General features: G+C 48.5%; 1 long non-coding RNA gene across 2 annotated transcripts in view; it reads right to left on the reverse strand.

Annotated features, from left to right (window-relative positions):
• The window catches only part of LOC117188166, a 42810-nt gene extending 20110 nt beyond the window's left edge, over positions 1-22700 (reverse strand). Inside the window, exons 1-2 of one of the 2 annotated variants that reach the window (XR_004472493.1) lie at positions 22011-22700; positions 2962-3034 (exon numbers count right to left, since the gene is read on the reverse strand). This is a non-coding gene — a long non-coding RNA (uncharacterized LOC117188166). Of the gene's footprint in view, positions 1-2961; positions 3035-18761; positions 19895-22010 lie in introns of those variants that run through there. The other variant, XR_004472492.1, reaches the window with a different exon arrangement.
• Between the last annotated feature and the right edge of the window lie 3466 nt (positions 22701-26166).

Here is a 26166-nt window from a genome sequence, read left to right on the forward strand (position 1 = left end):
GTAGAGATTTGCATATAGACATAAAATGCAAATATCTACCGCAATCCAGCGATGTGTGTGCTCAGAAGAGCGTTGTAGGGGCGGGGGCTCTGGTTGGGGAAAGAAACGTATCTGGAATGTTGTGAATATGCTGCAGATGTTGACAAAATGTGTGTAAGCATAAATTTACGCAAGTGCAGGATGGCGCCAGGCCACCAGCCACACCATTTCTCGAGTTGGATAAACATTTTACGCACGTTCCCATCACCCACCGCCACCGCCCGCGCCACTGCACGATTATCATTTTCCGACAACTCCTTTGAATTGGCTTATTAGACGCGTCGTTGATAGGGTGAGGGAAAGCGGGGGACAGGGACTCCTTTAACGAGATGAACTGCAGGTGGCCGCCCCTCCAGATCCCAGATCCATCTCTGTCGCTGTTGCTATCTCTGCCTCTGACACTGCAGTGTGACATGGCCTGCCGCTGACAATGTTGCACGTTTGTTGCCAGGTGAACCTGCCTCCCTCCTCCTTCGTCCACGTTCTCCGCCGGAGCTGTTCGCTTTTGTTTGTGCGATTGGTAGTGATTTGTTGGCTCGCCTCAGTCCATGGGCTTGTTTTTTCGGGCCCAGTTCTCTGGGTCATCCTCTGCCACAGCCCTGCCCCCACACGAACTTCCTTCTTACCACACACATCCTACATACTGTCGTGTCCTGTACTGTAAAAATAAAAAGCCGCCACACAAAGGCCAGATTCAGAGACATAGTCGTGGGTTGTGCTTTCATGTTTCAAGCTGTGCTCTGGTCCATGCCATATGTCCTTTGTATAAACTCCCACACCCAATCCCAATACCCCTCTCACCCTTCTTGCTGCTGTTTTTTGCCTGCTGGCTGGTCCTTTTTTAGCCATTTCCCCTAAGCTGATTTTGGGCGTTTGCTGTTTTCACTCTCTCCATTTTTATGTTGCTACAAATGGGCGTATGAGCGATATTCTTGTTTTTGCTTGCGCCTTTTTTTGGCAACAATTGATTGATTGAATGATTGATTGATTGAGCGTTTTGATAAGTGCTGTCTGTCTACCAGTCTATCTGGCGGTCGGTCTGTCTGTCAGTGGGTGAAGCCAGGACTGCCTTTTATGGACTGCCGGACCAAGGAGCAACGGACTCGCTCTTTAAGAGATTCGTCCAGGATTAACAGCAGCGCAGATCCAATTTGAAGATCTCTCTCCGGCCAACAGGAGTCGTCGATGCGCAGCTGTCCAGACAGCAGTACCCTCGACACAGAGCACTCGAAGCCAGTCAGAGCTCTCAAGGGCTGGGAGCTCAGGAACTTGGGAACGAACTCGCAAGAGTTCCTCCAAGACAAAGAGTGCAGACTCCAGTCGCACTCGAAACGGATTTCGTTGTAATGCAACCAGCCCAATAACAATGCGGCAGGTTGGCAAGCCCGAAGCATGAGGTAGGAGAGTTTATTCTTGACACAAACTTCAATGCACAAACTTCAATGCAAAAACTTGCAGCTGCATTTATGCGGAGCAGTGGAGCGGAGGAGCATCGCCTCGCAATTAGCACGCATCAATAGGCACGCTCGTGCACTCCACTCCGCTGGAGAGGATGCTGCGTGCAGCAGAGGATGCACGCGGCACAAAGGAAATAAAATGGCTAAGACGAATGCTAATCAAGTGCCGAACAAAAGTCATCCACCTCTGGGAGAGACAGAGACTCTCCAGAGTCTATTCTCTGCCACGTCCATGGTCTCCCGTGGCCGTCCGTGGAGTCCACACATGCCAAGTGCCATAGATCATAGTCACTTCCAGCTGCGAGACATAAAAAGCACAAAATAAGCAAACGCCAAGGAGGAACTGTAGGAGAACTCCGAGAGCTGTGTGTCTGTGTTTATGTGTGCAGGAACCGCACGGTGGCACATGTTGTTTTTCCTGGCCAGAACTTTTGGCAGAATTCATGTAAATGTTGAATATGTTTAATTGTCGACAGGCATGCCATAACAGGACGGTGGATACCCCTCCTCCTTTCCTCCTGGATGCAAATCCCCCTGAGACTTCTCCGACAACAGCGGGCCATTTATACCATTTCGTGCTCCAAAAGCGTTTAAATTAAAGCGTTTCAAAGAGAGAGATGGAGACAAAATAATAGCTGGCGATGTGGCTTAAAGGGTTTCGGGCTGGAGTTAGGTTTAATTTACAATCAATTACGGTGCATCCTCTTCGCATTGTTAACCTGTCCGACACATTTAAATGCAATTTAATGCAATTTATGGCCAGGGAGAAACTGTTCAGCTACTGAATCCTCCCGTCCCTCCCCCTGCATGGTTTATTGTAATGCAAAAGCATATGCATGCCACACCATGCCACACACTGCCACAGCGACTCCTTCTGCACTGCTTCTGCTGCCACTACAACTGCTGCTGCTGCTGGTGTTGCCACAGAGAACAACGACTCTTATTAAAAGCGGAAACAATGCGCATTTCCGCCTCAATTGTGCGTATATGCGTTTGAGTGTGCGTGTGTGCACGTGTCTGCGTGTGTTTGTCCGAGTTGGCTTTACATGTATAAGGGCCTGCTTTTCGCCCCGGGGCAGGCACGCAATGCGAGGCACTGACTTATTATTCATGCTGCTGCTGCTGCTGGTGCTGCCGCCTCCGCCGCTGCCGCTGCTCCTGTTTGTTGCGGCTGATAAAACTTAACAATTTATGGATGGGGGTGGAGGGGGGCAAGCAGCAGGGGGCGTGCCCCATTGAAAACACTTGAATGCACTCAAATAACGAGGCCCATAAATAAGCAAAAGTTCAATTAAGCGGGTCCTTCGAGAGAGTCCAGTCTTACGTTGCGTATACGTAATATGCGAACCCAATGAAGGAACGAAGCACCGAAGCAAGGAAGTACAGGCTGCGAAGGGTTAACGTCCCAAGAAGTTGCTGGCCAAGCAGGACTCTTAATATTCTTCCAAGAAATTCTGCCGCTTACCTCATCTGGAATTTTCCAGAGCCAAAAGCAGGAGCGAGGAGTAGGAACCAGTAACCAGAAACCGAAAAAACATCTGAAAAAGAGAAGAAGAAACAAAAGAAATATTAGATAAAGTTTTTGCTTTTCCTTCCCTCAGCTCAAAATCAACATAAAATTCACATTTGTCACGAAAGAACCCTCAACTTTAAAGGAAGCCACCCAGCCATCCAGCACCAGAGCCAAAGCCAAAGCCAGAAGCTAAGCAACAAAACCGCTCAGATATATCAATCCGCAGTCACATGGATGTGTGGGTTGGGGGCAACCACGCCACGCCCACTTGTAAGACACAGCCAAATGGGTGTAACTTTATCAGATCCTCTGGCATGCCCTGCCACTTCCAGACGCGTTCTCAGCAGTTTGTGCGCTTTGTGTTGTGTTTGTTGTCTCTCCGTCTTTGTGAAAGGGCAGGGGTTAAGCGGCCGTCGGTCAGAAGTGATTTCTGGGTTGTCTCTCTAAACTTATTTGGCCGTTTTTAATGCCATTTTAAATACAACCAACTGAGGGCCAAGACGCTGGAACGAAACGAAAGCAAACCAAACCAAGCCGAAAGCCCTGGAAGCGGAAGTGCCACCTAAAATTTGCCACAGACACACACACGAAGCAGGGGCAGGCAGAGGCAGAGAAACACAGAGGCACATATAGACAGAGGCAGAGAAGCAGAGCAGTGGCTGTGGCTGTGGGTCACAAAATATGCTGTCATCACGATTATCCTTAACGTCGTATGGCTGCCAATGCCAGTTGTTTCCTTTTCCGTTATAGCCATGACTAGTACAGTCACAAACACACACACAGACACTGACAATCACATGTGATGCTATTGCGGATGTGTAAGAATCTGTAAAACGAGCCACAGGACAAGAAAAGACAGAGACAGAAGCAGCGACAGAGTCCAGGGCCAGGACCTGTTAGGAAAAACGCATCGAATACTCTTCGATAAAAGCCAAAAAAGCAGAAGGCACAGGCACAACGAAATGCTACCCAATCGTCTCTTCGGATTGTGCGTTAGCTACCGTTGGCTCCCACACAGACACACCCACACACACAGCCTTGTGTGGCCTCCAAAAAACGATTTCGATTCCGTCCTTCGTTGGCCTCACCAGTTAAGGGGGGAGAGGGGGTCAGAGAAGATAGCGATAGAGGACTCTTTGTTGTCTACTAATTTTGATTCTGGCATTTTTTGTGTCTCTCTCCACCTCTAGCTCTGTATTTTTTCCTTTTTATTTGCTTTTCATTTCTTTTCTCGTGGTATGCATAATTTTTTCTTCGTTTTCTTTGTCGACTGCAAATTGAAATTTAAAATGTATGCAAGTTTTCCTGCTGTCAGCCCCAAAAGGGTTTTCCAGTCGGTTAATGGCCACAGGGCCCCGGACACACACACATACAGGGCAGAGTGGAGATGAGGCAAGGACTTACATTTGATTCCAGTTTTTGGTCCCCTTTTGGTGTTGGTAATTGCCCCACAAAGAGAGCGAAAAGCAGCCGAAAACTGTCAAATTAATCGAAATGAAGTCTCGACATATTTGTATGGCATACTTTGTGGCGACGGTCCGCCAACTGCCACGCCCTGCAGTCAGGCTGGGGCAGGAGGGGTGCCGCCTGGGGGACTCGTGTCTAAAATCTCCTGCCATTCCATTCCAGTCCGCTTAATCACTGTACAGCACGCAGTCCCATCCTGTCGGTCGGGGACCCATCCAACATCACACACGAATAGGGGATCACCATCGGCATCGCAGCGTGCCATTAATTAAAAACAAACAAATTTGAAAATGCACGACAGGCACACAGAGAGGAGCAGAGAGTCGAGGCTGGAGAGGATGGGAATGGGATGGGACAGCCAGAATGGGATGGGACAGCCGCCTGCGGCGATGCCCAGCGATGACCAGCACGAAGCCCAGTTCCAGGCCCAATTCCAGTGGACACTGTCAGACTGTAGTGGCGGGTATGGAGCCTAGTAGGCGACAAAGCTGCTGCCCTAAGCGTTTTTTAATGCACAGCGCAGATTTCCTACAGCTGCCAGAAAAAGAACTCGGACACTCTGCCTCTCTTCCTTTCTGCTGCTGCTTCTGCTACCTCTGTCCCTACCACTCCCTTTGGTAATTTCATTTTATTATTTTGCAGTTTTTTGCTGCCATCTCGCTGCGTCCTGCCCCACTTTGCAAATATAAAATTATGAGAAGAGAGCGCAAAAAAAATTTCTGAAATTTCCCAAATGGAAACAGGAAGAAGGACACGGAGACACGGTCGCAAAAACAGATAACAGTTCCGCTTAAGGTCGTAATAACTACAGTCTGCCATCTGCAGTCGCAGGTTATGGGACCAGGTGGATTCTCTCCTGCCAGCACCCTGTAACAGCCAATTTTAGACAGCTTTCAGCTGAAGATATCTCGAATCTAGGGAACCGCGTAGTCGGTTCTGACCGGTCCTTAAGTTTCTGTTAGTTTTCTGTCTTCACGGCCGCTTAGGCACAGAAAATCCGCAGCACAATGCTGCGTATACGTAGTGCTGCGAGTGCCACTCGCTTGCAACCAGTGCCATATGCAGCAAATGGCATTACCCACCGAGCAGGGGCAGGGGCAGGGCTACAAAAAGTGCACGTTCGGAGGGAGAATTCATACATGGATATGCCCAACGACGGTCATAGTGCTAACTGCTTTAAGTGCAGACAGAGGCAATGGGAGTGGCGGTGGTAAAGGCAGAGAGCCAGCGTAGGAGGTGGAGAAATAGGTGGAGCAGCTGCAACAGCAGGCACTTCAGTGAAAAATTGAAATTGAAAAAACGACAAAAGTTTGCGGCCGCATCCGGAGCAGAGTCCTCATACGAGTCGTACCCATCCGAGTCGCCATCATCCTTATCCGTGTCCGTGTGCCTGCTGCTGTCGTTTGTCGCATGCAATAAGTGCTAGTTGAGTGGCGGCACTTGAAACCAGAGCCACACATTCAATTGGCCATCTCTGGGCTCCAACCCCAACTGCCCTTCCTGCCTGCATATATCCTGGCCTCGATCCTGGCCTGGCCCTGGCCCCGACCGGTCTGACTGCATGTGTTTTCTAGCAGTGCTTCGAATTTCACTTTTGGCCCTGGGTGTCGTTGGTGGCGACCTGACGCCGCCATTTCCGCCATCCTGCACGGAAGTGGCGGGAACTCTCCTCCCCCTGCTCCTTCTGGTTGGTGGGGGATTCGGTGCCGTGGCCATTGCATACAAAATATGTTGCATACATTTGCGGGCAGCAGGAAGCAGTGCGGACGGGCAGCGGCGAGCGGCACTGCTAGGCAAAGGCAGAAAAAAACAAACCACACGACAAAAAAAGCCAGCAATCAAAATGGAAATAAAACGCGAGCGGCCAGGGGATAGCCAGAGCGAATGTCGACCAAATAGTGGCCGTGCCGGAGGAGCTACGCGAGCGGGGAGCTCCAGAAAGAGGAGCAGCAGACAGGACATCAGCAGACCGCTTAGAAGCTTTTTCTTTCGTTGCTTCTTTCATTCGCTGTTGCAGGTTTTGTTCCTGCTCAAAGCCGCCGCTTCATATGCATATATGTACATGGGACAGGACACATACACCCCAACCACGTGTGCCCCTCCCTCTGTGTGTTCTGTAACGAGCCTGCTGACAAGGACAGGGCAGGAGGAGAACGAGCTGGAGCTGGAGAAACAGGAATGGGTAATGTCCTTCAGTGGCAGTGGCAGCCATTTGCCAGTTTGCGGTTTCCGCTTTGCGTCCTTTCGTCGTGCAATTTTAGTTTTAGTTGAGTTTTTAGTGGCGTCCACATCGGTCATTTAAGCACATTTGCCGTCTCATTGTCCTGCCCCACAATACACATCCCCTTACACACCCCCCCTCACAACCCTTCTGGTAGCCGCCATCTCCTTGTCTCGCTGACCACCGCTGACAGTGTGCTAATTAGAAGTCCTTGTTGCTTGTGGCCACAACAAAACAGACGTCGTCCCTCTACCCAGTCGCTGCCACAGCACGGAACAGGACAGCCCCCAGACCAGAACAGACCAGACCAGGACATAAAACCAAGGCAGGGAAAACAATGAAAACTACTTTCAGGCCAAAGTCAGACGAGGCAATGCTCGTAGATGGCCAGAGGGAGTGAGGGAGGGGAAGCCTTGCTTTTTGGCCATAAAATGCATGGATGTACTGGCCACTTGAATGTCCTGGCACGTTCTGCGTGCACTGCAAATTTTTATAGCGATTCCTTCCCCATTTCCCAGTTGCTCCTTCGGCAGCTCCTTGCGCTCCTGCGTTGCGGCTCTCCTTCCGATATGTGACTTTAATTTCGCCCAAAAAGGGGGGCTGGAAGAGCGCGTGTGTCTGCCCAAAAATCCCCCCCATAAGCCACACATGAGAGGCCAAATCGTTGGCCAAAAAATATAAATAATTGCTTTGTTCGCTCAACTGTGAGAGGAGACGATGCGGGGATAGCGGGGATTGCAGGGATTGTGGATTGTGGCTGGCATTGTCTTCCAGTGCAACGCACACTAGTTCTCGTCTCAGCCAATCCCAATCCCATCCTTGGCTACTGACTTCAAGCCTCGGGACCACCACATGACTTCATTTTTCCGCCACCCGAAAGTACGTTTATAAAATAAAATTTGTTTATTATGAAAATGCAGCGATGCGAGGATAAGCAAGTGCCAGGCGAAGCCGCAACAGAGTTGGCCACTTGACTGGCCAAGAGAAGAGTGATCTCCCCGCTGCCCCAGCCACAGCCACAGTCCGTGCCGACTCCTCTTTGTTAATTGCTGCGGTTTCCAGCTCCATCTCCATCTCCTGGATAGCCTCCTCCTGCTCCTGCTCCTGCTCCTGCTCCTACTCCATTGGTTGCGTTTGCCAACAGAAATAAATGAATATTTTTGCGCCAGCTTAGACATGAGTGCAGAATAAATTGCTTGGCATCTTCCGAGCTGAATTATGCTGCATTTGTCTCTTTGCCTCTGCATCTCCAACTGCAACTCTATCTGCATCTGCGAGCTGTAGCTGTATCTGTATATGCGAGTGTTGTGTGTTGTGTATGTTTTGCAGAATATGGCAGGGAATGCGCTCGAGGCACTTGGCTCAGACTATGGACTTGTCTGAGGAATTGCCAGAGCATAAATAAGACACCCCTCCCCCATCCTCCCCTTGCCTTCTCTTTTGATAACTCAATGAAGTTTTATGCGCTTTGTTTGCTCCGCGCTCGAGCGGAAACGGAAATACGAGCTTAGCAGCGGCTTCCAGGGTAGATGGATGTTGTTGATAGGTGAATCGCAGTGGGTGGTGGCCATTCCGTGACATAACAATTAATGGCTCCATAAAGAAGCTAATAATTAAAGCAGAAATCAGGCCAAAAGGTGGACTGGAACTGGCACTGACACTCCCAGAAGAAAACTCATGCAGGAAAATCGATTGTCGAGCATTTCCTTAATGCCCTGCATGGTCCTTGCTCAATCGGTGGTGCTGCTGCTGTGCATAATTTATGCTGGCCATAACTCAGAGCAGACCTGCGATGGGGATTGGTTAAAAATGTCTTCCAAGTGGACTCATAATTCCTGCAGCCCGAATGCCGTAAATCATGGAATTTCCATCTTGGGTTCGGAAGCTCTGGGCTGGGAAAAGGAAGAAGTGCAAAATGCAATGCGATGCAGCAGCCACAACACATGACATTAACACGTGACACAATCAGGGTGGGGGGAGGGGGTGAGGGCGGGGTGTGTGTGTGTGTGGCTCACATCTCCCTGCCACTGCTGCTGCTCTTACTGATGTTGCCATTGCCCCACTGCCTTTGCCATGCTGTTAATTTCATTCATTATTTAGGGTTTACCTCAAAAACGCATCAGACGTCAGGAGGGGGAAGGTGGGAGGCGGCAGCTAGCAGTTGTAGCATGCCACACAGTAACACTTTTAATTAACAAACGCACGAAAATGCTAGAGAGAGGGAGGGAGGGAGAGAGGATACTTGGGGCATGTTTTATATAAAAAGAGAGAGCGACTTGCAACCACTCAGACTCCTGCGAGAGAGAGAGAGAGACTTGCAACTGCTCAGACTCCTGCGCCTCGGGGGAATTTTTGTGTATGTTCTTTTCTTTCGTGCCCCAGATCCCTATGCCCACATCCGCTCCAACTCTCTCCCCCACTACCACGCAATTAAGAGCTCGCATTAATCAACAGGCAGCCATTGCAAAATGCGAAAGGACACCCCTTTCTCTCTGTGTTTGTGATCGGGAAACTACTGTAGTTTTTTGGCACCCCCTCTCTGCCCCTCCGCTTCTCTGCCGCTTCCACTCTCCCGGGAGAATGCTTTAATTTATTTAGACCAAATACAACGCAAGCAAAAAATGGCAAACGACAGAAATTTATCTCCTGCACGCCATGTCGCATAAATTATGTCGAAGAAGAATTCCGCAGTTTCTCCCTCCCATCAGCCACCCCTCCAGTACCCCTCAAGCATCCTGCTGTCTGGTAAAATTAATGAAAGCAGCGCAGCGCAGGCGAAAACAACCGAAGCAGCGTAAAACATGAGACAAAAGACAGTTAAAATGAACTAAAATCAAATGAAATGTGGCCTCATGGAGGATGATGAGATGGTGGGGGGAAAAGCGGCGCCTAATGACAACCACAATAGAGCAAAGAGCGAGAGAGAGACAGAGAGGAGAATAGGAAACGGAGAAATTACAAGGACAACGCCAAAGATGCGAATCTGTGGAAAGCAGATGACACACTGGACGGGGAGGGGGGGGGGGGGGGGGGGGGGGGGGGGGGGGGGGGGGGGGTCGATGGGATGGGTGAAGGGACACAGTTGGTAGCGAAAGAATCGTAGCAATGGGAATCCAACAAATCACAGCAGCAGAAGCAGCAGCACCAGCAAATGTGGCATGGAAAATGCGATTGTCAAGCAATGACCTCATTAAGGAGGCGTGTCAGAGATGCAGAGAGGAGACTGGAAACTGCACCCCCCCCCCCCCCACCCCCTTCCCGTGCTAATAGCTGCCAACCGCAAACAATTACAGCGCGCCAGGGAGCAGAGAGCAGGGAGATGGCCAGCACCTCAGATCCAGTCTAAACAGAAGTGTGGCAGCATTCAAGGGATGTGGCGGAAGACTGTTGCCCCAGGCAGAGCTGTCAGCATGCATGCAACGTCATATGCGTCAACTAAATGAGGGGAGAGGCCTTCCGGGTAGCAGGCTCTAAGAAGGGCGACATAATCAGTGCTAACAAAAAGCGACAAGGTTTTTCCAGCAGCAACAGAAGCTGGGGGCATGCCACACAAGGGTGACAAAATGTGACTGGGCAAAATAGGGAACAATAACGTAGCCACGGAACACGACTTCCGTCCAGGACTCACCTTTACTTCTCCTACCAAAATATAAACGCATTGCGCCCCTCCCCACCCCTCCGTTCCGCCCACAGACACCTGTCAACCGTACTCAGATCTGTAAACTGTCATATCCTTAAAGCTGGCTTAGCCCCCACTAAGAAAACTAAAACCAAACCCAAGAACAAATTACGTCGCATTTAAATTTCATAATATGCTTAAACGCAAAAACTTTGCCAGACTTTTCCCTGCCGCAAGGGGGTGGAGGAGATTAGATGGAGGGAGCGTATCTAATGCATTGGAGTATTTCTTTAAAGAATTGTCAGAAACTAAAGCCAACAAAAAAAAAACACCTGCAAGCTTACAGAACGCCACCTGACACACCATGACAACACTCTCCGAGAAGGCGGAGCGGCGTGGAGTACAGGTTGGAGCCAGAGTCTGCCTCTGTCTCTGTCGCCGTCTCCGTCGCCATCTCTACGTCCTGGCCAAGACAATGGGCTGCGACAAGTGCAGGAGTCTATAAAAACAGATGAGCTGCGCGGTGGGAGGTAGAGGAGAGAAGATTTTGGGAGCAGACAAAAACTAAAAACTTGCAAATGCACAACAGAACGAGCAAGAGGAGGAGCAGCAGAAGCAGCAGGAGGAGTGGTGCAAGCCGCATGCTCGACATGGAATAGAAAGAATAAACCAAAGAACTTGTAACTACAACAACTTTCTATGTGTTCCTATAGCTCACAGAAAGACAGACAGCCAGACAGACAGAAAAACAGACAGACATACGGATGGACTAGCTCTGAACAGGGAGTAGGAAAGAAGTAGGGACGGGGGACGGGGTCATGTCTCACATCTCATTGTCTGTTGTCGACGGCTGCCAGTCCTCTCAGTTTCTGGATCCTTGCAACAGCAACAGACAATCCACCGAACAAACATACAAATGTGTGGGTGTCGGTGCCGCTGTTCCGCTGTGGTTTTTGCTTCTTTTTTCTGGTTGCACCACACACACATAAGCAAAGGGCGGGATAGGAGGTAAGAGTACATTTTGGATGCAGTTTAAATTACAATTTATTGACCTGAAATCATCCTTAAAATGTTTTACTGAATTTAATGCTTACACAGCTGACAGCCAACAGCTTTCCTTTCCCATACCCTTTTCCCTCAAGCCCCCTCCTAATCCCCCTTGCTCAAGGCCTAAATAATTTAAAGTTCATTAATTGACTTTCCATTTGCTGTTAATTTGTTTTCTGCTGTTTTCTGTCCGAATTTTCTCTGTGTGGCGCAATGTGACTGGCGCAAGCTTCAACTTTGAACTGGCAACAAATTCAGTCACTTCACTCCCACCCCCATCTAAAAAATATTTTACCTGCGGCAATATATAACGAATCATTCAAAGAAATACCTCTTTGAAAGGGGCTCTTCGACAAAAAAGATGCAAAGCAGAGAAAAATCTCGGAAAAATTCCAGCTCTTCTTTTGGGTGCAGTTTTCATAAATAATTGAAAAGGACACGTAAGCGTCCACACACGTAAGTGTGTGTGTGTTTGTGTGTGATAACATAGTCCTGATTCTGGTCCTTTTCCTCCTCCTCCACCTTGTGGGTCAGTTGGAAATTATGACAACCTGGAGCTGGACCTGGACTGGAAACGGAATAGAATAGAAGTGGAATGGCGTTGGACACAGTGGCGTGGCGTTGCAAGGAGTGGAGTGGAGTGAAGTGGCATGCCAGGCGCTGGCATGGCATGGCATTGCATGTGTCCTTGTGGTGTTGGTCTTCTTCTCCTTTCTGGGGAATTCATGTGCTCTTGGCAGGCAGCCCAGCAGATTCGGGCAGATGCAACTAAAATGGCAGCGGAGGAGGCAGGACCTGAGGCAGAAGCCTACGCCAATTGGCAGAAAACAAAACACGGCAGGAGGCAGTGCCGGAGGAGATAGGCTGCCACTCATTGCCAAAAATGCTTTCCACCTTTCTGCATCGAAGGGCTAGGTAGGCGTGGCACAGGTTTTGCCTCCTGGCCAAGGACTATTTCTCCCTCCTCTCCTCTGCCCTTACCTGCTGGCCATTCCTTGTCCCACTCCTGGCCCCATTTTTGGCAATCAGCTTCATCTTGCTGCCACTCGGCTCGGCTCGTTCTTGCTCCTTTCCTTTCATGTTTGCCAAACGGAACTTTGGCTCGTTAATATTTTTGCACAGCGGGCGTAAAAAGGATTCCTCTCCCTGCCACTGCCACTGTTTGTTGCCACAATGAGCCTCTATGGGTGTATGCGTGTGTATGTGTGCAACATACAAACAAAATCAAAAAGTTCGAGACAAACGGCCCAAGCGATGGAAACAAGTTTTATAAATCTGCATAAACTAGAAAGAGAGGCGCCTCCAGAAGGACTTCCACCACCACTCCCCCTCCTGCCAATCCCTTTGAAAATTATTTGCAATATTATTTTCCAAACAGCAAGCAGCCGGGCTTCATAAATTTTTTGACTGGGCCTTTTGTCAGTTAACAAAAAACGAATGTGGCACATGAAAAATTCATTTGACGACGCTCGAAAGTAGGCAACACAAAACAAATACACACAAAATATTTGCACGGCACGAAAAGTGTCGAGTACTGGAGATCCCCCCCCAACTCAAGGGTGCTCCAAAGGGGAAAGAGGGAGAGAAAGGGAGAGAGTCAGGATTAGTATAGACTTACAAAATAAAATTGCGCATAAAATTTGAATGCATATCCAATTATTTAATTTGAGGCCACATAAAAATGGACACCGCAGCCCGGAAAAGTGCCCCGGGAAACTGTTTGAACAGCCAAGAGGCCAGGACGTGGTAACGTGGACGTGGGCGTGGTTTTCCATGCGTGTGTGGCTTGTCAGGGAGAAGGGGTTTGGGGAAAACAGCGAAAAATACAACGAAAGCAATGCCAGGCAAAAGTCCCGTAATTACTTTGATGAAAAATGGCAGTTCCAGTGATTAAGGAAAGCCAGCAAAAAGGGACTAGAAGAGTGGGGGGAAGAGAGCCATGTGCCAGTGTTTGGCATGTGGCACCATTCACTTGATTACACATACGCCACGCTGTACGAAGAGCGAGAGCAGGAAATTAAGACTGGTCTAACCGGAAGTAGCCAAAGCCAAGACCCACATGTGTAAGAGTGTATGTGTTTACATGAGCCTAATGATGTCAGAAGCAGCAGCAGCAGAGAGCAACTTTAGCACGCAGTTGCCGCATTAGTTGTAATTTCCGCGGCATGTTCTTCAAGGAGGCAGCGTCCCCCCTCCACCCTCTCACTCCCTCTTATATCCGTCGGATTGCTCATAACTCAACAGGAGTCGAGTTCTCTGTGGGTTTTTAAGTAAATATCGACAAAATATGCCCGGCCACACTCATTCCCTCGTTTACTTACTGCAATCCGCATCCTGCTGCCTGCACCCAACTCTCCCCACTCCACTCTTACACTAACTGAAAAACCCGCGGGACCAAAGATCCGTGATGACATGAAAGATTTTGCGCGAAAAACATCTTGCCATAAAGAATGCGACAGAAAAATTGAAATGACGATAGTACCATCAGAAACGGCAAGCAACAGAAGAACTGCAACAGCAAAAATGACAATAAATTGCTGGAAAAATGAGCAATGAGTAATTCATATGCTCAGACAGAAACTGAAGGCAGTCAGGGGAATAGATGGGGCAGCAGCAGCAGGGGTAGCGGCAGCGGCAGCAGGGCGAGCAATTCAACGGGCCATCAATCTTGACTGGCTCCTGCTACTGCTCCTGCTTTTGCTCCTCCTCTGATGCTCCTCCTGTTCCTTGACTCTCGTTGGCGCCGCAGAGTCTACATCAATTTGGCAGGACCAGCAGAAGCAGCAGCAGCCACCAGAAGAGCGGACTCTGTGGACAGACACGGAACGGACATGACGCGCTTTTATGTGGCTGCTGGGAATTGACGATCCAGTAGCAGCAAAGAGGCGAGGAGAAGGGGACAAGCTGTACGTGAGATTTGAGCGTTTGTAATATGCTTGTAAAATGCAATAAATTTTGTTAGCTATCCGGACAAAGTCGGGGCCCAAACAGCAGCCGAGGAGTGAGGCAGTGTGGCAGCAACAGCAGCAACATTGACGATGGCAAGCCATAAAACGCGTTTTTGATTTGCCCCAAAATTTATGTGGGCACATTAAAAGCGAGGCAGCCAAAGACAGAGCCAGTGGCAGGGACTGGTGCAGTGGCAGTGGCTGAGAGAAAGCTGAAAGGACCCACGGCCGCCAAGCAACAGATTGTTGAGCGCCATAATCTCGGCGTGTTATCAGTCTCTGACGCCGAGTGGCAACAACAGCCACGAGCGACAGGTGTTGTCGTTATGAGCCATAATCTGCCTGACAGCCCACTGCATATTAAAGCCATGCCGCCCCCTACCCCCCATCCAACCAAATGGTTGCAACATACTCTGGCAGAAGGTACCCTGAGGCTGAAGGTTTCCCTGTTGTGCCACTTATTTGCATTCGAACAGTGATGGTCGCTTTCTCTCTCTCTCTCTAGCACTCTCTTCGCCCTCCATCTCTCTCTCTTTCCACAACTGTGTATCGCGAAATCTTTATTTGTTTATAGCTAGTTTTATGCATCGCCCAAATTCGCAAAACGGCAAACATGTGGCTCTATCATCCCATCCTATACTCTGCGTACGGCACATCTGCGTACGCTGTCTGCTATCTGCTGTCCGATGCGTTGACGTAATATGCATGGAAATAGCCGACAATTATTCAGGCCCAAGCATTTCCAACTCTTTGTTTATGGCCAGAGCAGGTTGGGCTCTCACTCCCAGTGGACTTGACAGGGAAGGGTACCAAGGGGAATAGTTGAGTGAAGGGGGATTGAGTGGAGCTGATCTAAGGCCTTTTGGCTTGATTAAAAGAGGGATCGAGAGGGATCGAGAGGAATCGTAAACTTGACAAAAGCAGAGTTGAGCTCTGAATGAGCTAATGATGTCCTTGCTCCAGATTGACTGCTAGTCCATTCATTTCATCCTTAGAGCAACCTTGGTGTCAATTTAGTTCTTGCACTTCAACTGCACGAATTGCAATCACATTCTGTTGAAAAATCTAAACAAATTACACTCCACCAAAGCACCAGAAAAAGCCATGGATTGCCATGGATCGCTGCCGAATGGATAGGATTGCAATGGAATTGTATATTTATTCAGTTCGCCCAAAAACTTGAACCAAAAATCATGCAAATTGTTATATATTTCAATATTTTATTAGCCCAGGGAAACGGAAGCCAAATCCGAACTTGGGGCATGGTCATAAATTGCAGCAGTTGTTCCGATTGGACAGAGGTTGGTGGAAGGAAGGACTTGTTGGCCATAAATATCGCAGCCATTACACAAAATAAAACTGCACAGAGCGACAGAGGGAATCAGAGAAAGAGAGAGAGAGAGACGTATTCGTAGAGATAGAGAAACATGAATGGCACAATAAATAAATCGGGAAGCGACTTTTTAAAATAAATAGAAAGAAAAATATTTACAAATAAAACAAAAAACAGGAAAACAAAACAATGCCAAATGCATAACAGCGGGGGGCAGGGGAAGGGCCACGAGTGGGAAAGCCAGAGTGCCAGAGGGGAGAGTGGAGCAGTCGCGGCCAAAGAGCGAAGTGAAATTTGCATATTTTGTGCTTAAAGTCTCGTATCAGCAAAAACAACGAAACGAATAAAATACAGTCACTACGCTCCGGAGATGTGCAAAGTCAAAGTCAGCAGAAGCAGGCATCAGCAGGCAGCAGCATGAGAAACAGAATCTATCTACCTATATAGACAGAAGCTATAGTACGGTCTTGTTATCGGCTATTGAACAAGTATCCCTCCTCTGGTGGGAGGGCGGTAAGCGGATGCTGATGAAGATTCTTTTTATGTGCATATTCCGCTGTTGCTAGGCTCCGAAATCCACCGGTCCCCAGGTCCCAGGTCTTATTTATAAATAAACGTCTCATCTTTATGTATTGTATTTCTGTTCCCTGAAATCGGATGATGAGAATGATGATTTTAAAGGTGCGGCGCCTGTTTTGCTCTTCCTTTGATAGAGTTTCTCCATCGGCTGTTAAGTAGAGACTAGACCCATCCGAGTACAAAGAGAACTTTCATTCCCTCAAATTGACCCATCCCACTCTCTCTCTTTCCACCCAGTCTGTCGCTCTCTGTTTACAGTGTCCTCTGTCCTTTGTCATCAGAAATCACTTGAAGTCCTATTCGGACTCAAAAACTTTGGCAAATCGAAACATTTTTCAACACATTTGATTAAACCGGGTCCTAGACTGATCCTCTCTCTGTGTCTCTGCTATTACATCCTTCCCTCGCCACTGCCCCTTTTTAGTCACTCTTCATTGTTGATGATGGCCCTGCCATACAACGTTTATCTTCCACACTTTTCTCTCCGCATCTGCATCCGCCTCTCCCTATCCCCCTTCTACTCTTATCACAGTATCAATATATTAATTTGAAAACTTTTTCGCTTCCCTTTGATTCTGGTTCTCGGTCTCTTTATCTCTTTCTGTACCCCCCTTCTTTCGGTCTTTTTTTTTGCCTTTTAATTTTTTGTGTGCAAATTTTCGTCTGTTTCAAATTTAGTTTCATCGTCGGGGTAGGGGTATCTTGTAGAGCGATGCTCTCGTTTCCGTTCTGTTTGGTTCGGTTCGGTTCAGCTCTGTTCAGTCGGTGGCTGGCTTAATGTAATTTGGTTTCCTCTTCTTTAGCCCTCTGCTCCTCCCCCGCACAGGCCACACATCTTTTGCCTCCCTGCCACTCTGGCACTCTCCTCCTTCCGTTGCGATACTCGTTTTTGGCCAACTCGAACTAGTACTGGAACATCAGCGGCTACAACTAGGACAACTATTGGTTCCAGTGCGATGGCAGTTTGCTCGACAGACAGTTAACATGCTCCGGCATTGCCTCCATCTCTTACCCTATTCCCCCCAACCGTGTGTGTGTGTGTGTATGCGCGAGTTTTTTGTTTTTGGCTATTGAATTGGTTTCATGCTCATGCATTTTATATGAAATTGTCTGCATGTCTGTCTGACTTTTTGCCCATCGTGTCACGCCCCCAATCGCACCGTAAATAGTCCCCCGCTCCGCCCACAGCTCCCAATACTCCCTGCCCTTTGAAGAATCGTTGCACCATTTAGAGCCCAAAAATGTACATCGCTTAATTCGTTTCCCGAGAAAATGTTTTTCGCCTGCAATTAGTGGAGAACATTTGTTAGCCAAACACTTTGCCAACAGAGAGAGATAGAGATAGAAAGAGATTGAGAGAGAGAGGCAGTGCAGGGGAGGAGGGTTGCAAATGAGGAAGAGAGGAGTAGGGGTGGAGGGGGTGGATGCCTTCTTTCCCTGGCAATAGGCAATGCAGGTGGCTGCTCCAACTAGAGCTCTTATCTTTATTACAACAAAAACACAAAAAAGAGACGAAACGGAAAAAAAATGCTAAAAAGAGCCGGCAAGAAGAAAAATGTGGGCACGGAACACAAAAAAAGAAAAAGAATAAAACTTAAACCGAAATAAGAAGGAATAAGAGAGTGGAAGGGGGAGGTGAAGTTGGAAGGACGGGCGGAATAGTAGAAAAAATGGCAAAATGGATGGGAAAATTTGTTCCTCCCGTACGAGTGTATACTCGACTTTTATTTGAAGTAGAATTTTAATCCATGGTTTTTTAATGCGGGCGATAAACTTTTACGGCAATGGTCGACGGCATTAGCCAGAGGAAAGGGGAAAGTGGAAAGGGGACAATCAGTAGGGAGTCGGTTGAATGAAGTGGAGGAGCTTTTTAATTTCCTTTAGTTATTTGGCAGCCATCTAGCTGATCGGGCGGTTCCGTTAACTCTGGCAACTGTTCAGGTGTTTATACACCTTTTAGATACCACATACACATACAAACAAACACACTGCCTCCCTCCCCATTCCAACCCAGACACACAGACAGAAGAGCCGTTTCATTATGTTCCCTCGTTGTCGCTTTTGATGTTTAATACTTTAATTAAATGTTTCATTAGCACGCTCATGGGGGGGCTGTCCCCAGCCGCACTCACAGCCCCTCCACCCACCTCAACTATAACTGTAACTAGAATTAGCGGAACACTCAACGGAATAACAGCTGCAATGTGGCATAGTGGCAGGGATTTGGGCTTAAGTGTAATTCTTAAGATTGAATGATATCTGGAGAAGGTGTTGCTTTGCAATTTGAAAGTTTTCTTGATAGATGCTGCAGGTTGTGGATTGAATTACAGTCGAACTACATGTCAAAATTCAACACTTATATATACTTAAAACACTTAAACATCAATATCAAATGCCAAATCCGTCTGTATATGATTTCTCTCGGCTAACTTTGAACAATATTTCGGTAGATGATCGTTCAGCAATTAAGGATTACCCTCCCAATTACCGTCGCAATCGTTATGTGATGTGATTACAGCTATTTTGGATATGGCTTACCCGATTCTCTATCTTTCAGATCTATTGAGTTTCTCTTCAATTTTTGTTTCCGAAACGAACCCCACAGATCATTCACAATTTCGGTTTCTGCTCGTTTTGTGATCTTCAGTTGCGGCTTTTGTGTGCTTTTGATTCTGTTGTTGTTTATTCGGGGCCGTAAAAAATCCATTTTGGCCAGGCCAACACGCCAAACCAGTCAGTCGGTCCACTCGGGGCGGAGTGTAGCTGAGTGGAGTCTAGCATTTTTTATAAATTTACTTCTCTCGCTCTCTCTCTCTCTTTCTCTAGGTTACTTTGTGTATGTCTCACTCTGTTGCTGCTGCTGCTCGATGGGAGGGCAGGAGCGACCTTAGCCAAGGCTGAGATTCGAAGGATGACAAAGATGGCTGCTCGTGCCTGTGCCTTTGCCTCTGCCTGTGCTGGGGTCCAGAGTGTGTGCAACATCCGGTTAGCCGTGGCTGCCTCTGATTCTCTCGTCTGTGCATACATATGTGAAATACAAATTCCAGACAGCGCCAGGCGACGGCAGTGTAGCGCCGGCAGCGGCGTCTGAGTCTCAGTCTGGGGCTCGCATTCTGATAACTGTAGTCTGCAACCAGCCTCTGCCTCTGCCGTCTGCTATCTCTGCGTGTGTATGTGAGGTGAGATGTCTGGCCAGCCGGTCGTTTCGCACTTTGTAATTGTAACTGTTCAACTGCATGCGTGTGTCTGGTTGTGTGAGTGAGTGTCTGCTGCGATAGCACCGCTTTTATTTCAAGATTGAGTGAATGAGCGAATGACGCATTGTCTGGCTGGGCGGCGATTTGTTGTTTTCTTTTCGACTCGACGTAATGTTCACTTTTCGCACTTTTCTTTTGCACTGTTACTGTTACTGTTTTTTTTTTTCTTTCGTTTTGTGTATGGCTTTGTTTAACATTTGCACTGACTGGCGGCTGTTCCGTCTGTGTGTCCGCTGTGGGTGTGTGCGAGTAGAGTAGAGAGTGGAGAAGAGCGGCAGCGGCAGTGGTAGTGGCAGTCCAGGTTGAAGATGGAGCGGAGATACAAAAAGAGCCAACCGGCACAGACAAGAATGAATAAACGAATGAACGAAGTTGGCAGCTCTGGACAGCAGCAGAGCGTTGAAACGACAAACGCCGACTACGACTGCAGTCCGACGACACGACGGCGAAGCATACACGAAGTCAAAGCAGCGTTGCCGTTTTCGCTCTCTCTCTCTCTCGCTCTCTCTGTCTCCCACTCTCTGCCGCTACTGCTCAGGCGTGTAGGTCGTCTAGAGGCCGTTGTCGCGCTCTTCTGTTTGGGGCCGACTCTCTTCGATGGCTGGCACAACATTCTTTGGCCCGCTGCTTGGCTAAAAGCTGCAAATCAAAGTCGAGGTCGTTGTACGAATGAAAGAATGTCGGCATGTGATTGTTGTTGCTGCTGCTAACGACTCTGTCGGCGTCGCAGTTGCTGCTGCGGCTGCTCCTAGTTGTACTCCCTCCGCCGCCGTCGCTGCTGCTGAATGATGTTTAATGCTTGGGCCCGATCTGCCTGCTGCCGCCACCCAACTCCCACTTTGCACTCCCCTTCCCTCTCTCTGCTACTGGTGCTGCTGCTGCATTATGCTGCCATGTATCTGTCGCTCCATGCACAGTTTTGTGTGTGTGTGTTCCTCTCTCCCTGTCTCTTTCTCTCTCTTTTGGTGGCATGCCTTAACTTGGCTTTCTTTTGAATAATGTTGCTTCATGCTTTCGCAGTCTTGGTCGTCATCTGTCGGCCTCTCTCCCTTCTCTCGCTCTGTCTCTCTCTCCTCTCTCTCACTCCCTCTCTGTCATCGTCTGCCTAGGCAAAAATGCTGTTACTTTTTATGCGCAGCCCCTTGGCCACCGCTCCCTTCATGCTCATTTCTAAGAAGGAATTCAGTTAGCCCGCTCGCTTTGCCCATTTTTACTTATCTTTACTACGTATTTTTCCACTTTTTCCCCCTTTTTTTAATAAATTTTCGGCAGCTTTTCGGGAGTCTCTCCGCTTTCGCGCGTTTGTAATAAAAACTCGTTATAAGTAGAAATTCTTTCTACTTTCCTGCACTACCCCCTCCGTTCCGCCATGCCATTCCTATACCTGGCCCCTATCCATCTCTAACCCCCATCGCTCCACCTTCTAAAGTTAGCACTCATCTATTTCCATTCTTTAAGCACTCTTCTCGGCCACTTTTCTTTATTATGATTTCTCTGTCTTTCTCTGCTCTCCTCGGCCACTGCTCGGTGGCCTGTTTTGGCCATAACAAATGTGAGAACCGCCTGTGGGCAAAAGACCAAAAGAACGAAATAAAATAGACCGCTAAAGCAGCGGCTCACGGCTTTAGAAGTTGGTTAACGCCCCCAATCCGATGCTATTTCTGCACACCCCTAGCCCTTGCCTTTTCCTCTTCCCTCCTCTCACTCTCTCCCTCGCTCTCTTTTGGTGGGGGGGGCAGAGCAAACAATTATAGCACCGTTTGGAGGCTAATTTGCTTATCAGCGCGTAGAGCAGAGGCAGATAGGGGCGGGATAGATGTACCAAGTGCCCGCCAAATGAAATTGTCACCTTCGAGCAGCTGATAAGAGCGGCACGGGTCCACTCCCGCTGATAACATACCCCCATAAGATAGGGTTGTTCCCCTAACCATACCGCCACGCCGCACACGTGTGGAGCTGAATCAGGCCGAAATTAGTTTCTTCTGACCTCCTCGCAAACTGCAAATTCGGCCACGGAGTATTTAACATCATTTATCGTGAGCCGTACACAAAGCACTTCTCTCGCGCAATAGGTGGTAGTGGGGTGGGGTGGGGGGATGCTGAGACGCATGATTGGGCAAAAAGCTATTGGCAGAAGGCTATTGACCGTCATCGGGCTTTTGTGCAATCGGGCTGTGGAAAGAGCGAAACGGAATTTGCATTGGGCCAAAAATATGTATTGCTATTGGCTGGGAGGAGCTGAAAGGAATGTGCTGATGAATCGGTTCGGTTGGATGGATGGATGATGACTAGAGGCATGCCCAAAATTACTTGAGTAATGCTTTTGGGATAGGCTTAAGGCGGAATAAAGGATCCTAAGTAAGGGAGTAGTAGCATCCATAGTAGCTCTTCAATCTCTAAACGGATGCCAATCGTGGGATCTCTTAGCTGCACTGCACTTCAATCTCTCCCTGAGAGATTGTTCAGTCTTTGTTCAGCACTTTTATTACTTAATAATAGGTAAATGTTGCATCTGTATTTGTTCACTCACCTGTCATTCCATGGCTCGGGGAATTTTCAGCATTTGTATGTAATATTTAATTTTTCATTCTCTCTCTATCTCTCTGTCTCTTTTTAAGTTCTCTCTGTCTCTCTGTTCACGGTGCAGTGTGTGTGTTTGCTTGTTGGGTGTTTTGTTGACGTTTATTGTAGGCGACGCGACGTGAAATGTAAATGAATTACTGCGAATTGATTATGGCCGCGTCGGGTCGAATGGAGTCGAGTTGCGCGATTACCATATGAGTACTACACACACGCATACCCCACACACTAGCAGATCCAGTTGCAAATACAATTACTGATCGCAGTATAGTTGGGGGCAGGGTCTTAGGTTGCTGCAGAAACTTTTTGCTATCATTCCGCGGACTGGCTGATCACTTAATCGACGACTTTTGTTTGGCTTTTGCTCACTAAGACTGCGGGCACAGTCAGTTTTTGTCTGGCAAACACTGCGTATGCGCAACATGCAACATGCATCCAGATGGGGCACCGCATGGGTCGACTGTCTTGCCCTAGCGTCGGAGCTCGACTGTCGAGGCTTTTCTCGACGATGCACTGGGAAACTGTCGGAACTCCTTGACAAATCTCTGCACGAGAACGCAATGCTCTGTATGAAAATCTGGACAGTCGACAGTGAACAGTGGATCACCGCCGCTGGCCAACCTCCACTGGCGTAATTGCCATTTCAACTGAATGCCAGCTTCACGGGGACTTACCCAACGAGAACTGCTGTGTGCAATGCCGGCGTCTCTGCTGAAACTCCGCCGCAGTCAGCGCGGGCAGTGGCTTTAACGAAGGTGAAGGTGGGGGCCTCCCAATAAATGTAAGCAAGAGAGAGAGAGAGAGACAGAGAGAGATAGCCCGATGCTACCGCTTCTGCTGCTGCTGCTTCTGCTGGCGTCGGTGCACTGCTGCAGTGGCGCGAAGCGGGGGCTTCGGGGCCCGACTGCGCCAGACAACGAGTGCATTGGCATAGTAAACTCTTGCGCGAGGCGCCAACGTCGCACTGCCTCTCTCTTTCTCTCTCTCTCTCTGTCTCTTTGTAGCTCGTTGTGGCGTGACGTGGCCCGGCCCGATGCCGTTAGATGCGCACTTGACGTCTGGCGTCGCAACAAGTCTGCGGCAGCGAAGCGAGCAGAGCGCCCATCGGCTGTCTGTCTAGTGTGGTGGCGCTTGGGTGTTCGGTTCGCATCCCTTCGGCTCGGATCGGATCGGCTCGGTTCGTTTCGCTTCGCACAAAGCAGGCACAAAGGGCGAACCGAACATGCAGCGTCGACGTCAGCGAAGTTTTCCTCTGAGGGTCGCTCGCGAAGCTTCCTTTAGAAAGTCAGTTCCATCGGAAAAGTGGAAACCAGACTGAAATGAGATAGGATATGGATTAGTCACAGATTAGGGCACAGGATAAACCACTCAAAATTGAGAGACTCCATTCGAAGAGACCACAAAACAGTGCAGTGAAGTTGCCCCTCTGTAATCCAGCCAAATAGAGATTACAATAGAAGACTTGGTTGCGGAAGCGGAACGGGGCAGGCGGCGGGCGTGGAAAAGGGAGCACTGGCAGAGACGCCAGCAGCGGAAGCACACGGAAAGCTTCAATTTAGCCGGCATTTTGCAGTGCATCCGCTCGGCAATCGGTGGTTGCTCAGCTCGGCTTTTGTTTGAGCCTTTGACTCTGAAACTGCCGCTGCCACTGCCAGTGCCGCTGTTGCTGTCGCTGCCTCTGCTGCTCTGCCTTGTGGGGTTGATTGAGAGCCAGCGCCAAGGAAAGAGAGCGGAGGCGGAAGAGCGCAGGACTTAAGAGAAAGTGCTACCCGCTCTTCATTTGCGGCTTGGGGCAGGTCAGTCCGCAGGGAGAGAGTGAGAGAGAGAGCCAGCTGGCGGACGTAGGGAGCTCTGAATGCGGCGCTCAGAACTTGAGGACCCGGACCCCGGCCCTTTATTAGATTTATCTTGTTTCTCGCTTAAGCAGCTGGAGTATGCCCCTGGACAGGGCCTGGGTCTGGGTCTGGTCCTGTGTCGGAATGTGGTTCGGGGGGAATCCCCAACTGACCATAAACTCCTCTTGCCGGCTTCCATGCTTTATGGCCGCATACTCGACCTCGGCTTCCCTCCACTCGGCCACTTTGCTCATCATTATGCCACTAGGATTTTTATGCTCGGCATCTGCAACGTTTCATTAAAATGATTATTAGCACATCTTCAGCCGAAGATGGAGATGGAGCTGGTCCTGGAGTGCACTGGCAGCTGGGAGCATTCCTCTGGCTCGGAATTTTGTTGGTTTTTGTGGCATTCAAAACATCTAATTAGACCGCTTCTCAAGCTGACGCCTGATTAGGCCGAGAGTCCTTCAGTTCAAGCCCATCCAATTTGCATTGTCCTGCCGTTGGCCTTTAATTCCATTCAACTCCTGGCCACACGCGAGACGAAAGCAATTAAATTATCAAACAATTTCCGAACTGCAGAATTATTATTAAATTTTCCACCGCTCTCGGATATACACATACAAGTACGTACGTATGTATGTACATATATGTAAATGTCCAGATTTTGCCGAGAATATCCCTCCGCCCACATTCTGTGGAGGACATTCTGCACACATGTCGCCTATTAACCGCTTACAATTTTCATATGCAAAATTGGCAAAATTCTCGATATGACCAAAAATATGCAACGAAATACTAGTCACAGTGGGCCCTGTCCCCGAGGGATTACAGGAGGAAAATATGGTGGTGGTATGGTGGTGATATGGTGGTGTTAAAGTACAACCATATGGCAGGTGGAAGCCTCTACTCTTGATTTCCCAAGCATTTCGGTTAAAATAATCTGTTTAGAACAGCTTTTAAAGATTATCCTGTGGCACTGTGGTCCCTTAAGGACCCAATTATCTGTTTTTTCTAGTGATCATAGCATGGCGGAGTCTTGATAGACTTACTCCCTTCAGTCCCATTTTGGGGATGTCTAAGATACCACATCCATCATTAGTAACACTCACTGTATCAATGGTATCTGTATGCGGGTGTTTGTGGACATTCCGCATTCTGCCACCACAGCCTGCCCCCCCCGCAATGTTTGAAACTGCATTTTAGGCATTTTGTCGCTAAATTGAGTTCCGGTTTTAGATGGCTTTTGTGTGGGTTTTCCAACAGCCCAGCCTCTAATCCAATGCCACGGAATTCCGCTGCATGTTTCCGTAATTTTTTTTTGTTTTTGCGTGTGTTTATTTTATGGCCGTCGCTGTTTGTTTTACAAATATTTTTATCCCGGCAAAATAAATTCGCATAAAACGCCGCGCTGAGCGTCGTCGGCCGAAAATTGGGCTGCAATTAAGACCGAAATAATGCTGCCAGAAATAGCAGTTCCAGACCCCAATCCATTGCCAGTAACAAGAAGTTGGCAGCAATTAGCGATGGACACAAATAAATTATTTAAAATTGTTTTTGCATGCGCGCCACAAACAATCCATAACGAATGGCCAGGCAGAGGCACTGCCACACTGCCACTGCCACTGTACGAGTATTTTTATATTCAAATGATATTTAATGGGAAAAAGAAAAGCGGAAAAGTGGAAAATTATGGCAGAGGCCACGAGAGCTTTAATTAAACATTAAAACGATGCTAATCAGGCGATCCCAGGGCAATTCCAATTCAAAACTAAAAGCCTGCATTAAAGCCGGCCTAAAGGGGCTGTATCGGTGGGAGGGAAGCGGAGTGGTGTGGCACAGCCATTAGATGTTGCACAAAAAAAGAAAGCGTATATATATGCGCAAAATATTCAAATGCATCTAAATAAATATGAAAATTTTATAATTTCATACACAGATAGTCGACGGCAGGCATAGGGCGAAAAATCATTGTTGTTTTCACCCCCTACCCTATCCCATACCACCTCTCCTCCATTCTGAGCCACCCCCTCTGGTTCGATGATAGTGAAAAGGATTAACGTTGATCAGAAATGTTGGGCCCTGGACAGTGGCACAAATTAAGCTAATTGCGCGCCAGATATGCAAACGGGGGAGGGGAGAGGAGGAGGGAGAGACTGTACTCAGGCGGAAGTTGGTGAACCACTGGACTGGGCAGGGTGGCCCATCACACGCACATTAATAGCCGTGTTTGCATAAAGTGCACCAGACGCACACACACTCGGACAA

Source organism: Drosophila miranda, chromosome 3 (assembly GCF_003369915.1).
Source record: "Drosophila miranda strain MSH22 chromosome 3, D.miranda_PacBio2.1, whole genome shotgun sequence".
Classification (NCBI taxonomy): Eukaryota; Metazoa; Arthropoda; class Insecta; order Diptera; family Drosophilidae; genus Drosophila; species Drosophila miranda.